Here is a 9,431-nt window from a genome sequence, read left to right as displayed (position 1 = left end):
AATGACATAAAAAAAATTATTAATTAATTAAATGCTTACAGCACCTGGTATTCCCAGGCGGTCTCCCATCCAAGTACTAACCAGGCCCGACCCTGCTTGGCTTCCGAGATCAGACGAGAGCGGGCGTGCTCAGGGTGGTGTGGCCGTAAGCGAGTGCAGACTTGATTCGAGAGACACTTCAAAACTAATGTGGCAACGCCATGCCATGGGAGAACGCTTACAGAAAGGACGCATTCATGGGAAAAAATGACATAAAAAAATAATTAATTAATTAAATGCTTAGAGCACCTGGTATTCCCAGGCGGTCTCCCATCCAAGTACTAACCAGGCCCGACCCTGCTTGGCTTCCGAGATCAGACGAGAACGGGCGTGCTCAGGGTGGTGTGGCCGTAAGCGAGTGCTGACTCGATTCGAGAGACACTTCAAGGCTAATGTGGCAACGCAATGACATCGGTAAATGGTTACAGAAAGGACGCATTCATGGGAAAAAATGACATAAAAAAAAATTATTAATTAATTAAATGCTTACAGCACCTGGTATTCCCAGGCGGTCTCCCATCCAAGTACTAACCAGGCCCGACCCTGCTTGGCTTCCGAGATCAGACGAGAGCGGGCGTGCTCAGGGTGGTGTGGCCGTAAGCGAGTGCTGACTCGCTTCGATAGACACTTCAAGACTTATGTGGCAACGCCATGACATCAGTGAACGCTTACAGAAAGGTCGCATTCATGGGAAAAAATGACATAAAAAAATATTTAATTAATTAAATGCTTACAGCACCTGGTATTCCCAGGCGGTCTCCCATCCAAGTACTAACCAGGCCCGACCCTGCTTGGCTTCCGAGATCAGACGAGAGCGGGCGTGCTCAGGGTGGTGTGGCCGTAAGCGAGTGCTGACTCGATTCGAGAGACACTTCAAGGCTAATGTGGCAACGCAATGACATCGGTAAATGGTTACAGAAAGGACGCATTCATGGGAAAAAATGACATAAAAAAAATTATTAATTAATTAAATGCTTACAGCACCTGGTATTCCCAGGCGGTCTCCCATCCAAGTACTAACCAGGCCCGACCCTGCTTGGCTTCCGAGATCAGACGAGAGCGGGCGTGCTCAGGGTGGTGTGGCCGTAAGCGAGTGCAGACTTGATTCGAGAGCCACTTCAAAACTAATGTGGCAACGCCATGCCATGGGAGAACGCTTACAGAAAGGACGCATTCATGGGAAAAAATGACATAAAAAAATTATTAATTAATTAAATGCTTAGAGCACCTGGTATTCCCAGGCGGTCTCCCATCCAAGTACTAACCAGGCCCGACCCTGCTTGGCTTACGAGATCAGACGAGAGCGGGCGTGCTCAGGGTGGCGTGGCCGTAAGCGAGTGCTGACTTGATTCGAGAGACACTTCAAAACTAATGTGGCAACGCCATGCCATGGGAGAACGCTTACAGAAAGGACGCATTCATGGGAAAAATGACATAAATAATTAATTAATTTAATTCTTACAGCACCAGGTATTCCCAGGCGGTCTCCCATCCAAGTACTAACCAGGCCCGACCCTGCTTGGCTTCCGAGATCAGACGAGAGCGGGCGTGCTCAGGGTGGTGTGGCCGTAAACGAGTGCTGACTCGATTCGAGAGACACTTCAAGGCTAATGTGGCAACGCAATGACATCGGTAAATGGTTACAGAAAGGACGCATTCATGGGAAAAAATGACATAAAAAAAATAATTAATTAATTAAATGCTTACAGCACCTGGTATTCCCAGGCGGTCTCCCATCCAAGTACTAACCAGGCCCGACCCTGCTTGGCTTCCGAGATCAGACGAGAGCGGGCGTGCTCAGGGTGGTGTGGCCGTAAGCGAGTGCTGACTCGATTCGAGAGACACTTCAAGGCTAATGTGGCAACGCAATGACATCGGTAAATGGTTACAGAAAGGACGCATTCATGGGAAAATATGACATAAATAAATATTTAATTAATTAAATGCTTACAGCACCTGGTATTCCCAGGCGGTCTCCCATCCAAGTACTAACCAGGCCCGACCCTGCTTGGCTTCCGAGATCAGACGAGAGCGGGCGTGCTCAGGGTGGCGTGGCCGTAAGCGAGTGCTGACTTGATTCGAGAGACACTTCAAAACTAATGTGGCAACGCCATGCCATGGGAGAACGCTTACAGAAAGGACGCATTCATGGGAAAAATGACATAAATAATTAATTAATTTAATTCTTACAGCACCAGGTATTCCCAGGCGGTCTCCCATCCAAGTACTAACCAGGCCCGACCCTGCTTGGCTTCCGAGATCAGACGAGAGCGGGCGTGCTCAGGGTGGTGTGGCCGTAAACGAGTGCTGACTCGATTCGAGAGACACTTCAAGGCTAATGTGGCAACGCAATGACATCGGTAAATGGTTACAGAAAGGACGCATTCATGGGAAAAAATGACATAAAAAAAATAATTAATCAATTAAATTATTACAGCATCTGGTATTCCCAGGCGGTCTCCCATCCAAGTACTAACCAGGCCCGACCCTGCTTGGCTTCCGAGATCAGACGAGAGCGGGCGTGCTCAGGGTGGTGTGGCCGTAAACGAGTGCTGACCCGATTCGAGAGACACTTCAAGGCTAATGTGGCAACGCAATGACATCGGTAAATGGTTACAGAAAGGACGCATTCATGGGAAAAAATGACATAAAAAAAATAATTAATTAATTAAATGCTTACAGCACCTGGTATTCCCAGGCGGTCTCCCATCCAAGTACTAACCAGGCCCGACCCTGCTTGGCTTGCGAGATCAGACGAGAGCGGGCGTGCTCAGGGTGGTGTGGCCGTAAGCGAGTGCTGACTCGCTTCGATAGACACTTCAAGACTTATGTGGCAACGCCATGACATCACTGAACGCTTACAGAAATTCGCATTCATGGGAAAAAATGACATAAAAAAATAATTAATTAATTAAATGCTTACAGCACCTGGTATTCCCAGGCGGTCTCCCATCCAAGTACTAACCAGGCCCGACCCTGCTTGGCTTCCGAGATCAGACGAGAGCGGGCGTGCTCAGGGTGGTGTGGCCGTAAGCGAGTGCTGACTCGATTCGAGAGACACTTCAAGGCTAATGTGGCAACGCAATGACATCGGTAAATGGTTACAGAAAGGACGCATTCATGGGAAAAAATGACATAAAAAAATTTATTAATTAATTAAATGCTTACAGCACCTGGTATTCCCAGGCGGTCTCCCATCCAAGTACTAACCAGGCCCGACCCTGCTTGGCTTCCGAGATCAGACGAGAGCGGGCGTGCTCAGGGTGGTGTGGCCGTAAGCGAGTGCAGACTTGATTCGAGAGACACTTCAAAACTAATGTGGCAACGCCATGCCATGGGAGAACGCTTACAGAAAGGACGCATTCATGGGAAAAAATGACATAAAAAAATAATTAATTAATTAAATGCTTAGAGCACCTGGTATTCCCAGGCGGTCTCCCATCCAAGTACTAACCAGGCCCGACCCTGCTTGGCTTACGAGATCAGACGAGAGCGGGCGTGCTCAGGGTGGCGTGGCCGTAAGCGAGTGCTGACTCGATTCGAGAGACACTTCAAGGCTAATGTGGCAACGCAATGACATCGGTAAATGGTTACAGAAAGGACGCATTCATGGGAAAATATGACATAAATAAATATTTAATTAATTAAATGCTTACAGCACCTGGTATTCCCAGGCGGTCTCCCATCCAAGTACTAACCAGGCCCGACCCTGCTTGGCTTCCGAGATCAGACGAGAGCGGGCGTGCTCAGGGTGGTGTGGCCGTAAGCGAGTGCTGACTCGCTTCGATAGACACTTCAAGACTTATGTGGCAACGCCATGACATCGGTGAACACTTACAGAAATATCGCATTCATGGGAAAAAATGACATAAAAAAATAATTAATTAATTCAATGCTTACAGCACCTGGTATTCCCAGGCTGTCTCCCATCCAAGTACTATCCAGGCCCGACCCTGCTTGGCTTACGAGATCAGACGAGAACGGGCGTGCTCAGGGTGGTGTGGCCGTAAGCGAGTGCTGACTCGATTCGAGAGACACTTCAAGGCTAATGTGGCAACGCAATGACATCGGTAAATGGTTACAGAAAGGACGCATTCATGGGAAAAAATGACATAAAAAAAATTATTAATTAATTAAATGCTTACAGCACCTGGTATTCCCAGGCGGTCTCCCATCCAAGTACTAACCAGGCCCGACCCTGCTTGGCTTCCGAGATCAGACGAGAGCGGGCGTGCTCAGGGTGGTGTGGCCGTAAGCGAGTGCAGACTTGATTCGAGAGACACTTCAAAACTAATGTGGCAACGCCATGCCATGGGAGAACGCTTACAGAAAGGACGCATTCATGGGAAAAAATGACATAAAAAAATTATTAATTAAATGCTTAGAGCACCTGGTATTCCCAGGCGGTCTCCCATCCAAGTACTAACCAGGCCCGACCCTGCTTGGCTTACGAGATCAGACGAGAGCGGGCGTGCTCAGGGTGGCGTGGCCGTAAGCGAGTGCTGACTTGATTCGAGAGACACTTCAAAACTAATGTGGCAACGCCATGCCATGGGAGAACGCTTACAGAAAGGACGCATTCATGGGAAAAATGACATAAATAATTAATTAATTTAATTCTTACAGCACCAGGTATTCCCAGGCGGTCTCCCATCCAAGTACTAACCAGGCCCGACCCTGCTTGGCTTCCGAGATCAGACGAGAGCGGGCGTGCTCAGGGTGGTGTGGCCGTAAACGAGTGCTGACTCGATTCGAGAGACACTTCAAGGCTAATGTGGCAACGCAATGACATCGGTAAATGGTTACAGAAAGGACGCATTCATGGGAAAAAATGACATAAAAAAAATAATTAATTAATTAAATGCTTACAGCACCTGGTATTCCCAGGCGGTCTCCCATCCAAGTACTAACCAGGCCCGACCCTGCTTGGCTTCCGAGATCAGACGAGAGCGGGCGTGCTCAGGGTGGTGTGGCCGTAAGCGAGTGCTGACTCGATTCGAGAGACACTTCAAGGCTAATGTGGCAACGCAATGACATCGGTAAATGGTTACAGAAAGGACGCATTCATGGGAAAATATGACATAAATAAATATTTAATTAATTAAATGCTTACAGCACCTGGTATTCCCAGGCGGTCTCCCATCCAAGTACTAACCAGGCCCGACCCTGCTTGGCTTCCGAGATCAGACGAGAGCGGGCGTGCTCAGGGTGGCGTGGCCGTAAGCGAGTGCTGACTTGATTCGAGAGACACTTCAAAACTAATGTGGCAACGCCATGCCATGGGAGAACGCTTACAGAAAGGACGCATTCATGGGAAAAATGACATAAATAATTAATTAATTTAATTCTTACAGCACCAGGTATTCCCAGGCGGTCTCCCATCCAAGTACTAACCAGGCCCGACCCTGCTTGGCTTCCGAGATCAGACGAGAGCGGGCGTGCTCAGGGTGGTGTGGCCGTAAACGAGTGCTGACTCGATTCGAGAGACACTTCAAGGCTAATGTGGCAACGCAATGACATCGGTAAATGGTTACAGAAAGGACGCATTCATGGGAAAAAATGACATAAAAAAAATAATTAATCAATTAAATTATTACAGCATCTGGTATTCCCAGGCGGTCTCCCATCCAAGTACTAACCAGGCCCGACCCTGCTTGGCTTCCGAGATCAGACGAGAGCAGGCGTGCTCAGGGTGGTGTGGCCGTAAACGAGTGCTGACCCGATTCGAGAGACACTTCAAGGCTAATGTGGCAACGCAATGACATCGGTAAATGGTTACAGAAAGGACGCATTCATGGGAAAAAATGACATAAAAAAAATAATTAATTAATTAAATGCTTACAGCACCTGGTATTCCCAGGCGGTCTCCCATCCAAGTACTAACCAGGCCCGACCCTGCTTGGCTTCCGAGATCAGACGAGAGCGGGCGTGCTCAGGGTGGCGTGGCCGTAAGCGAGTGCTGACTCGATTCGAGAGACACTTCAAGGCTAATGTGGCAACGCAATGACATCGGTAAATGGTTACAGAAAGGACGCATTCATGGGAAAATATGACATAAATAAATATTTAATTAATTAAATGCTTACAGCACCTGGTATTCCCAGGCGGTCTCCCATCCAAGTACTAACCAGGCCCGACCCTGCTTGGCTTCCGAGATCAGACGAGAGCGGGCGTGCTCAGGGTGGTGTGGCCGTAAGCGAGTGCTGACTCGCTTCGATAGACACTTCAAGACTTATGTGGCAACGCCATGACATCGGTGAACACTTACAGAAAGATCGCATTCATGGGAAAAAATGACATAAAAAAATAATTAATTAATTAAATGCTTACAGCACCTGGTATTCCCAGGCGGTCTCCCATCCAAGTACTAACCAGGCCCGACCCTGCTTGGCTTACGAGATCAGACGAGAACGGGCGTGCTCAGGGTGGTGTGGCCGTAAGCGAGTGCTGACTCGATTCGAGAGACACTTCAAGGCTAATGTGGCAACGCAATGACATCGGTAAATGGTTACAGAAAGGACGCATTCATGGGAAAAAATGACATAAAAAAAATAATTAATTAATTAAATGCTTACAGCACCTGGTATTCCCAGGCGGTCTCCCATCCAAGTACTAACCAGGCCCGACCCTGCTTGGCTTCCGAGATCAGACGAGAGCGGGCGCGCTCAGGGTGGTGTGGCCGTAAGCGAGTGCTGACTCGCTTCGATAGACACTTCAAGACTTATGTGGCAACGCCATGACATCAGTGAACGCTTACAGAAAGGTCGCATTCATGGGAAAAAATGACATAAAAAAATATTTAATTAATTAAATGCTTACAGCACCTGGTATTCCCAGGCGGTCTCCCATCCAAGTACTAACCAGGCCCGACCCTGCTTGGCTTCCGAGATCAGACGAGAGCGGGCGTGCTCAGGGTGGTGTGGCCGTAAGCGAGTGCTGACTCGATTCGAGAGACACTTCAAGGCTAATGTGGCAATGCAATGACATCGGTAAATGGTTACAGAAAGGACGCATTCATGGGAAAAAATGACATAAAAAAAATTATTAATTAATTAAATGCTTACAGCACCTGGTATTCCCAGGCGGTCTCCCATCCAAGTACTAACCAGGCCCGACCCTGCTTGGCTTCCGAGATCAGACGAGAGCGGGCGTGCTCAGGGTGGTGTGGCCGTAAGCGAGTGCTGACTCGCTTCGATAGACACTTCAAGACTTATGTGGCAACGCCATGACATCAGTGAACGCTTACAGAAAGGTCGCATTCATGGGAAAAAATGACATAAAAAATAATTAATTAATTAAATGCTTACAGCACCTGGTATTCCCAGGCGGTCTCCCATCCAAGTACTAACCAGGCCCGACCCTGCTTGGCTTCCGAGATCAGACGAGAGCGGGCGTGCTCAGGGTGGTGTGGCCGTAAGCGAGTGCTGACTCGATTCGAGAGACACTTCAAGGCTAATGTGGCAACGCAATGACATCGGTAAATGGTTACAGAAAGGACGCATTCATGGGAAAAAATGACATAAAAAAAATTATTAATTAATTAAATGCTTACAGCACCTGGTATTCCCAGGCGGTCTCCCATCCAAGTACTAACCAGGCCCGACCCTGCTTGGCTTCCGAGATCAGACGAGAGCGGGCGTGCTCAGGGTGGTGTGGCCGTAAGCGAGTGCAGACTTGATTCGAGAGACACTTCAAAACTAATGTGGCAACGCCATGCCATGGGAGAACGCTTACAGAAAGGACGCATTCATGGGAAAAAATGACATAAAAAAATAATTAATTAATTAAATGCTTAGAGCACCTGGTATTCCCAGGCGGTCTCCCATCCAAGTACTAACCAGGCCCGACCCTGCTTGGCTTCCGAGATCAGACGAGAACGGGCGTGCTCAGGGTGGTGTGGCCGTAAGCGAGTGCTGACTCGATTCGAGAGACACTTCAAGGCTAATGTGGCAACGCAATGACATCGGTAAATGGTTACAGAAAGGACGCATTCATGGGAAAAAATGACATAAAAAAAAATTATTAATTAATTAAATGCTTACAGCACCTGGTATTCCCAGGCGGTCTCCCATCCAAGTACTAACCAGGCCCGACCCTGCTTGGCTTCCGAGATCAGACGAGAGCGGGCGTGCTCAGGGTGGTGTGGCCGTAAGCGAGTGCTGACTCGCTTCGATAGACACTTCAAGACTTATGTGGCAACGCCATGACATCAGTGAACGCTTACAGAAAGGTCGCATTCATGGGAAAAAATGACATAAAAAAATATTTAATTAATTAAATGCTTACAGCACCTGGTATTCCCAGGCGGTCTCCCATCCAAGTACTAACCAGGCCCGACCCTGCTTGGCTTCCGAGATCAGACGAGAGCGGGCGTGCTCAGGGTGGTGTGGCCGTAAGCGAGTGCTGACTCGATTCGAGAGACACTTCAAGGCTAATGTGGCAACGCAATGACATCGGTAAATGGTTACAGAAAGGACGCATTCATGGGAAAAAATGACATAAAAAAAATTATTAATTAATTAAATGCTTACAGCACCTGGTATTCCCAGGCGGTCTCCCATCCAAGTACTAACCAGGCCCGACCCTGCTTGGCTTCCGAGATCAGACGAGAGCGGGCGTGCTCAGGGTGGTGTGGCCGTAAGCGAGTGCAGACTTGATTCGAGAGCCACTTCAAAACTAATGTGGCAACGCCATGCCATGGGAGAACGCTTACAGAAAGGACGCATTCATGGGAAAAAATGACATAAAAAAATTATTAATTAATTAAATGCTTAGAGCACCTGGTATTCCCAGGCGGTCTCCCATCCAAGTACTAACCAGGCCCGACCCTGCTTGGCTTACGAGATCAGACGAGAGCGGGCGTGCTCAGGGTGGCGTGGCCGTAAGCGAGTGCTGACTTGATTCGAGAGACACTTCAAAACTAATGTGGCAACGCCATGCCATGGGAGAACGCTTACAGAAAGGACGCATTCATGGGAAAAATGACATAAATAATTAATTAATTTAATTCTTACAGCACCAGGTATTCCCAGGCGGTCTCCCATCCAAGTACTAACCAGGCCCGACCCTGCTTGGCTTCCGAGATCAGACGAGAGCGGGCGTGCTCAGGGTGGTGTGGCCGTAAACGAGTGCTGACTCGATTCGAGAGACACTTCAAGGCTAATGTGGCAACGCAATGACATCGGTAAATGGTTACAGAAAGGACGCATTCATGGGAAAAAATGACATAAAAAAAATAATTAATTAATTAAATGCTTACAGCACCTGGTATTCCCAGGCGGTCTCCCATCCAAGTACTAACCAGGCCCGACCCTGCTTGGCTTCCGAGATCAGACGAGAGCGGGCGTGCTCAGGGTGGTGTGGCCGTAAGCGAGTGCTGACTCGATTCGAGA

At 48.4% G+C, this 9,431-nt stretch overlaps 32 non-coding genes and 7 pseudogenes across 32 annotated transcripts; all 39 read right to left on the bottom strand.

Annotated features, from left to right (window-relative positions):
- Positions 1-32: 32 nt before the first annotated feature.
- Positions 33-151, bottom strand: LOC135724484 (5S ribosomal RNA). The gene has a single exon (XR_010524148.1). It is a non-coding gene; the product is annotated as a 5S ribosomal RNA (ribosomal RNA).
- A 125-nt stretch (positions 152-276) lies between these two features.
- Positions 277-395, bottom strand: LOC135725055 (5S ribosomal RNA). The gene has a single exon (XR_010524708.1). It is a non-coding gene; the product is annotated as a 5S ribosomal RNA (ribosomal RNA).
- Positions 396-522: 127 nt separating this feature from the next.
- LOC135724472 (5S ribosomal RNA) lies at positions 523-641 on the bottom strand. The gene has a single exon (XR_010524137.1). It is a non-coding gene; the product is annotated as a 5S ribosomal RNA (ribosomal RNA).
- A 125-nt stretch (positions 642-766) lies between these two features.
- On the bottom strand, positions 767-885 carry LOC135724461 (5S ribosomal RNA). The gene has a single exon (XR_010524126.1). It is a non-coding gene; the product is annotated as a 5S ribosomal RNA (ribosomal RNA).
- Positions 886-1,011: 126 nt separating this feature from the next.
- LOC135724449 (5S ribosomal RNA) lies at positions 1,012-1,130 on the bottom strand. The gene has a single exon (XR_010524115.1). It is a non-coding gene; the product is annotated as a 5S ribosomal RNA (ribosomal RNA).
- Positions 1,131-1,255: 125 nt separating this feature from the next.
- LOC135726441 (5S ribosomal RNA) lies at positions 1,256-1,374 on the bottom strand (annotated as a pseudogene).
- Positions 1,375-1,494: 120 nt separating this feature from the next.
- LOC135724577 (5S ribosomal RNA) lies at positions 1,495-1,613 on the bottom strand. Its single transcript, XR_010524240.1, has one exon. It is a non-coding gene; the product is annotated as a 5S ribosomal RNA (ribosomal RNA).
- A 126-nt stretch (positions 1,614-1,739) lies between these two features.
- Positions 1,740-1,858, bottom strand: LOC135724438 (5S ribosomal RNA). Its single transcript, XR_010524103.1, has one exon. It is a non-coding gene; the product is annotated as a 5S ribosomal RNA (ribosomal RNA).
- Positions 1,859-1,983: 125 nt separating this feature from the next.
- On the bottom strand, positions 1,984-2,102 carry LOC135723662 (5S ribosomal RNA). The gene has a single exon (XR_010523354.1). It is a non-coding gene; the product is annotated as a 5S ribosomal RNA (ribosomal RNA).
- Positions 2,103-2,222: 120 nt separating this feature from the next.
- Positions 2,223-2,341, bottom strand: LOC135724575 (5S ribosomal RNA). The gene has a single exon (XR_010524238.1). It is a non-coding gene; the product is annotated as a 5S ribosomal RNA (ribosomal RNA).
- Positions 2,342-2,467: 126 nt separating this feature from the next.
- LOC135726190 (5S ribosomal RNA) lies at positions 2,468-2,586 on the bottom strand (annotated as a pseudogene).
- A 126-nt stretch (positions 2,587-2,712) lies between these two features.
- Positions 2,713-2,831, bottom strand: LOC135725087 (5S ribosomal RNA). Its single transcript, XR_010524737.1, has one exon. It is a non-coding gene; the product is annotated as a 5S ribosomal RNA (ribosomal RNA).
- Positions 2,832-2,955: 124 nt separating this feature from the next.
- On the bottom strand, positions 2,956-3,074 carry LOC135724426 (5S ribosomal RNA). Its single transcript, XR_010524092.1, has one exon. It is a non-coding gene; the product is annotated as a 5S ribosomal RNA (ribosomal RNA).
- A 126-nt stretch (positions 3,075-3,200) lies between these two features.
- LOC135724414 (5S ribosomal RNA) lies at positions 3,201-3,319 on the bottom strand. Its single transcript, XR_010524081.1, has one exon. It is a non-coding gene; the product is annotated as a 5S ribosomal RNA (ribosomal RNA).
- Positions 3,320-3,444: 125 nt separating this feature from the next.
- Positions 3,445-3,563, bottom strand: LOC135726438 (5S ribosomal RNA; annotated as a pseudogene).
- A 125-nt stretch (positions 3,564-3,688) lies between these two features.
- LOC135724401 (5S ribosomal RNA) lies at positions 3,689-3,807 on the bottom strand. Its single transcript, XR_010524069.1, has one exon. It is a non-coding gene; the product is annotated as a 5S ribosomal RNA (ribosomal RNA).
- A 125-nt stretch (positions 3,808-3,932) lies between these two features.
- On the bottom strand, positions 3,933-4,051 carry LOC135726175 (5S ribosomal RNA; annotated as a pseudogene).
- A 126-nt stretch (positions 4,052-4,177) lies between these two features.
- Positions 4,178-4,296, bottom strand: LOC135724390 (5S ribosomal RNA). Its single transcript, XR_010524057.1, has one exon. It is a non-coding gene; the product is annotated as a 5S ribosomal RNA (ribosomal RNA).
- A 121-nt stretch (positions 4,297-4,417) lies between these two features.
- LOC135726437 (5S ribosomal RNA) lies at positions 4,418-4,536 on the bottom strand (annotated as a pseudogene).
- Positions 4,537-4,656: 120 nt separating this feature from the next.
- LOC135724574 (5S ribosomal RNA) lies at positions 4,657-4,775 on the bottom strand. Its single transcript, XR_010524237.1, has one exon. It is a non-coding gene; the product is annotated as a 5S ribosomal RNA (ribosomal RNA).
- Positions 4,776-4,901: 126 nt separating this feature from the next.
- LOC135724378 (5S ribosomal RNA) lies at positions 4,902-5,020 on the bottom strand. Its single transcript, XR_010524045.1, has one exon. It is a non-coding gene; the product is annotated as a 5S ribosomal RNA (ribosomal RNA).
- Positions 5,021-5,145: 125 nt separating this feature from the next.
- Positions 5,146-5,264, bottom strand: LOC135723661 (5S ribosomal RNA). The gene has a single exon (XR_010523353.1). It is a non-coding gene; the product is annotated as a 5S ribosomal RNA (ribosomal RNA).
- Positions 5,265-5,384: 120 nt separating this feature from the next.
- LOC135724573 (5S ribosomal RNA) lies at positions 5,385-5,503 on the bottom strand. The gene has a single exon (XR_010524236.1). It is a non-coding gene; the product is annotated as a 5S ribosomal RNA (ribosomal RNA).
- Positions 5,504-5,629: 126 nt separating this feature from the next.
- LOC135726736 (5S ribosomal RNA) lies at positions 5,630-5,748 on the bottom strand (annotated as a pseudogene).
- Positions 5,749-5,874: 126 nt separating this feature from the next.
- Positions 5,875-5,993, bottom strand: LOC135723660 (5S ribosomal RNA). Its single transcript, XR_010523352.1, has one exon. It is a non-coding gene; the product is annotated as a 5S ribosomal RNA (ribosomal RNA).
- A 125-nt stretch (positions 5,994-6,118) lies between these two features.
- Positions 6,119-6,237, bottom strand: LOC135724366 (5S ribosomal RNA). The gene has a single exon (XR_010524033.1). It is a non-coding gene; the product is annotated as a 5S ribosomal RNA (ribosomal RNA).
- Positions 6,238-6,362: 125 nt separating this feature from the next.
- On the bottom strand, positions 6,363-6,481 carry LOC135724030 (5S ribosomal RNA). Its single transcript, XR_010523705.1, has one exon. It is a non-coding gene; the product is annotated as a 5S ribosomal RNA (ribosomal RNA).
- A 126-nt stretch (positions 6,482-6,607) lies between these two features.
- Positions 6,608-6,726, bottom strand: LOC135726509 (5S ribosomal RNA). The gene has a single exon (XR_010524980.1). It is a non-coding gene; the product is annotated as a 5S ribosomal RNA (ribosomal RNA).
- Positions 6,727-6,851: 125 nt separating this feature from the next.
- On the bottom strand, positions 6,852-6,970 carry LOC135724354 (5S ribosomal RNA). The gene has a single exon (XR_010524022.1). It is a non-coding gene; the product is annotated as a 5S ribosomal RNA (ribosomal RNA).
- A 126-nt stretch (positions 6,971-7,096) lies between these two features.
- On the bottom strand, positions 7,097-7,215 carry LOC135724342 (5S ribosomal RNA). The gene has a single exon (XR_010524011.1). It is a non-coding gene; the product is annotated as a 5S ribosomal RNA (ribosomal RNA).
- Positions 7,216-7,339: 124 nt separating this feature from the next.
- On the bottom strand, positions 7,340-7,458 carry LOC135724331 (5S ribosomal RNA). The gene has a single exon (XR_010523999.1). It is a non-coding gene; the product is annotated as a 5S ribosomal RNA (ribosomal RNA).
- A 126-nt stretch (positions 7,459-7,584) lies between these two features.
- On the bottom strand, positions 7,585-7,703 carry LOC135724320 (5S ribosomal RNA). Its single transcript, XR_010523988.1, has one exon. It is a non-coding gene; the product is annotated as a 5S ribosomal RNA (ribosomal RNA).
- Positions 7,704-7,828: 125 nt separating this feature from the next.
- On the bottom strand, positions 7,829-7,947 carry LOC135725053 (5S ribosomal RNA). The gene has a single exon (XR_010524706.1). It is a non-coding gene; the product is annotated as a 5S ribosomal RNA (ribosomal RNA).
- Positions 7,948-8,074: 127 nt separating this feature from the next.
- Positions 8,075-8,193, bottom strand: LOC135724309 (5S ribosomal RNA). The gene has a single exon (XR_010523977.1). It is a non-coding gene; the product is annotated as a 5S ribosomal RNA (ribosomal RNA).
- Positions 8,194-8,318: 125 nt separating this feature from the next.
- On the bottom strand, positions 8,319-8,437 carry LOC135724298 (5S ribosomal RNA). Its single transcript, XR_010523966.1, has one exon. It is a non-coding gene; the product is annotated as a 5S ribosomal RNA (ribosomal RNA).
- A 126-nt stretch (positions 8,438-8,563) lies between these two features.
- LOC135724285 (5S ribosomal RNA) lies at positions 8,564-8,682 on the bottom strand. The gene has a single exon (XR_010523953.1). It is a non-coding gene; the product is annotated as a 5S ribosomal RNA (ribosomal RNA).
- Positions 8,683-8,807: 125 nt separating this feature from the next.
- Positions 8,808-8,926, bottom strand: LOC135726436 (5S ribosomal RNA; annotated as a pseudogene).
- A 120-nt stretch (positions 8,927-9,046) lies between these two features.
- On the bottom strand, positions 9,047-9,165 carry LOC135724572 (5S ribosomal RNA). Its single transcript, XR_010524235.1, has one exon. It is a non-coding gene; the product is annotated as a 5S ribosomal RNA (ribosomal RNA).
- A 126-nt stretch (positions 9,166-9,291) lies between these two features.
- Positions 9,292-9,410, bottom strand: LOC135724274 (5S ribosomal RNA). Its single transcript, XR_010523942.1, has one exon. It is a non-coding gene; the product is annotated as a 5S ribosomal RNA (ribosomal RNA).
- Between the last annotated feature and the right edge of the window lie 21 nt (positions 9,411-9,431).

Source organism: Paramisgurnus dabryanus, chromosome 9 (assembly GCF_030506205.2).
Source record: "Paramisgurnus dabryanus chromosome 9, PD_genome_1.1, whole genome shotgun sequence".
Lineage (NCBI taxonomy): Eukaryota > Metazoa > Chordata > Actinopteri > Cypriniformes > Cobitidae > Paramisgurnus > Paramisgurnus dabryanus.
The sequence above is the reverse complement of the archived record's forward strand: the minus strand, read 5'-3'. Positions and strand labels throughout refer to the sequence as shown.